We start from the raw sequence: 3,481 nt of genomic DNA, 5'->3' as shown, positions 1-3,481 counted from the left end.
ATGTCAAAGAGCTGGATCCGCCATGGCTTCAACAGGGTAGCTCGAATTGTAGGCAGAGCTGCTGACCCAAAGAAGGAGAACTTTCCTGTGTTAGAAGGCCACCCTGTTGCCCAGCAGCATGCAGAAGTAGCTCTTGAGACCCATGACACAGTCAGAAAGAAAGACCAAGTGCTGAAGGAGTTCAAGATCTATAGATGGAGCCCTGACCATCCCAACAACAAGCCCTACCTTCATTCTTACTTTTTGGACCTCTCCAACTGCGGTCCTATGGTAAATTTATCTTCTCTACTTTTATTATTGTTCTTTTGCTACTATTTTTTCCTAGGTAGAATGTTTAGTTTAATATGTCTTTTTATATTCACTTTTTGGGTGCATGCAAATGGTTTCATAAACTTAGAAAGTGGTAATAAAGGGCTTGTTGCTCAAGAGCATTTACTTCTGCATCTGAAGTTCTAGATTTGATTCCCTTTTTTCAATATCGCTTATATAAAAAAAAATTGTATGTACAAAGAAAAGACTAGATGAGCCATTTGTAAGTACTTGATAGTTGAATTTTCAATTTTAGGTTGAATATTTTGATAAAGTTTGGTCATTTAGGCTGGTCCAACTTCCAAGCAGGGCAATTTTCGTTGAACCAAACCAACCATATGATATCTAACTCTAAACTCTAGTAATTTTAGGTTTTGGATGCATTGCAGAAGATAAAAGCAGAGGATGATTCAAGCTTGAGTTATAGGAGGTCTTGCACGGAAGGGATATGTAGGTCATGCTCCATGAACATTGATGGGACAAATACTGTGGCCTGCCTCAGGCCCATAGATGCAGACACTTCCAAACCCACTACTATAACCCCTCTGCCTCACGTGTTTGTGATCAAAGATCTGGTTGTTGACCTCACCAATTTCTACCAGCAGTACAAGTAAGATGAGCATTTCTAATTCTATTTAGGGTTCAGACCTAATTATTAAAGTTTCCAGCCCAGTGCTTTGCAGTATATTTTTCTAAAATATTTTGTTTTCATCTTGCTAGCTCTTTCTGGTCGGTTAGTGGTATTTCTCTTCTTAATATTAGAACTAATCTCAAGTTTGAATTCATAAAAGAGCGCTTTCATTTGTTTTTGGGCAAGTTATGCATCCATTTAAATGCGCAAGATGAGCTTTATGATTCTTAAAGGGTATTAATTCTTTAGAATTTAGTTAACGAGAGTTAAACTAATCACTTTTTATTATGAACTAGTACAACGCATCCTCATGAGAGTTTCATTTCTTGATATTACCTTGGCTAGGTTGATTGAGCCATGGCTGAAGACGAAGAAGCCGCCAAAGGATGGCCGAGAGTACAGGCAATCACCCTGAGACAGGAAAAAGCTTGATGGGCTTTATGAGTGTATAGTTTGTGCTTGTTGTACTACCTCCTGCCCTGCCTACTGGTGGAATCCAGAGTACCCTGGACCAGCGGCTTTGCTCCATGCTTATCGATGGATTGCGGATAGGTAACCTTATGAATAAGTTATCAAATTACTCGTTTTGTTTTGTTTTGAGTAATGCAATCAAAAATTTGAGTAATACTAGAGACACCAAAACAAATTTCAAATTTTGAATCCCAACAGAGCTGGAAATATTTTAGTTGTATATTTCTAACTCCCACTATAAATCTCATTTATTTTGAACAAGTAAAAAACTGGGAATGAAATTTCGGTGCTTGAGTAGTATTCTCGTAGATTATGTATGTGTTGTGATCAATTGGGTTCTGCTTTGGCAGTCGGGACAAGTTCGCAGAGCAACGATTGCAGGCATTGACAGAAGACAACACGAGGTTATATAGATGCAGGACTATAAAGAATTGCACAGCCAATTGCCCCAAAAGCCTCAATCCTGCTGATGCCATTAGCAAAATGAAGACTAGGCACCTCTTGTCTCAACCAGTCGAAAGGGTTGAGGACCAAGGATATGTTGTGTCAGGCAGACCAATTGGTTGAGAGCTTGTAAACTTGTATATCCTAGGCTTGTAGACATTAAAGAATATAGAGATGCAAGTAAGTCCAATAAATGTATAACTCTAAAAGACCATGTAGTTTGTTTCCAACAAAGAACCATATATTAAAAAAATGGAAATGCTTGCCACAAGAAGTATTAATTTGAAAAAAAGGTACCGGTGATTTTTTAATATGAATATTTAGGAATCAAAAGTACTACATATTTCCTCCCAAGTTGCAAATCTTTTTTTGGCTTGCGTCCCAATGTAAAATCTTGTCCAATGAGTATAGAGTGAGGCGTCAGCTAGCTATTGATTTTTCTTGTGGGTTATGTGATTGGCCTGTGGAATCTGTGTTGCATATTTTCCGTGACTGTGAAAGGGCTCAAAGTGTTTGGCATGCTCTTTCTATTCCTGGATTTGCTCCCCATTTTTTTAAGCAGGATTTCATACCTTGGCGTAAAGTTAATCTGCTTTCTAAAGCTAAATGGGGTGGTGGTCTGCCTTGGTCAGTTGTGTTTGTTTTCACCTGTTGGTACCTGTGGAAATGGAGGAATAAACATATTTTTCTCCCTTTTGATGAGTCTATTGCTGACCCTGTTAAGACTATCTCAATGGCTGTGAGAGATTGGGTCAAGGCTTCTCAGGCGGGTGTTAAGATGAGTCCTAAAGCTCAGCTTTTACTCAGTTAGGAGCCTCCTGGTTTAGGTATGTTTAAACTGAATGTGGATGTTTCTAGGAGAGCAGCCTCAGGTTGTATTGGTGCTAGCAGAGTGATCCGTGGGGCTAATGGCAATTGGATCTGTGGTTTTGCTGTGAATCTAGGCAAGGGGCAGATCCTTGAGGCTGAGCTTTGGGGCTTGTATTTTGGGCTGCATTTGGCTTGTGATAAAGGTATCTCTAATCTTCTTATTGAGATGGATGCTGCAGTTGTTGTTTCCCTTGTTTAGCAAGTTGGTACCTTGAGTTGTCATCCTTTTGCTGCGTTAATTCAGAGATGTTGTGTTCTTATGAGGCGTATTGGCAACTGTCACCTTGCTCATGTTTATAGAGAAATGAATGTTGTAGCTGATCGTATGGCTAACTGGAGCTTTACTTTGGATTTGGAGGTTAGCTATTTGGATGAGGCCCCTGCTTGGGTTAGCTCTTTTTTGGAGGATGATTTTTTAGAAGTTGTTAGGCCTCGCTTGATCTGTACTAGTTAGTTGTTGTTTCTTTTTGGGGTTAGTCCCCCCTATTTCATCAATAACAAAAAAAAGTACTACATATGTGCAATATAGTGGACAGATTTTTCAACAACTCCACATCCTAATCCTGTCGTTCATCTAGCAACAGTTATAGGGCTTCCTAATGTTAAAGTTCAGATGATGGCAGTAATCCCGAGACTTTCTAAGATTTTTTTAAAAATACAAGCGATATTCATAGAGAGGAAATTCGAATACATGATTTTAGGGCATGAGTAACTGTTTTTAACTAATTGAGCTACAGGCCCTTTGTAAAAATGTTT

At 39.0% G+C, this 3,481-nt stretch overlaps 1 pseudogene; it reads left to right on the top strand.

Moving 5' to 3' along the window:
* Positions 1 to 2,924, top strand: LOC117630389 (annotated as a pseudogene).
* The last annotated feature ends 557 nt before the right edge of the window (positions 2,925 to 3,481 follow it).

Source organism: Prunus dulcis, chromosome 6, assembly GCF_902201215.1.
Source record: "Prunus dulcis chromosome 6, ALMONDv2, whole genome shotgun sequence".
NCBI lineage: Eukaryota > Viridiplantae > Streptophyta > Magnoliopsida > Rosales > Rosaceae > Prunus > Prunus dulcis.
Note: the sequence above shows the minus strand (reverse complement) of the source record. Positions and strands in the feature narration are given on the sequence as shown.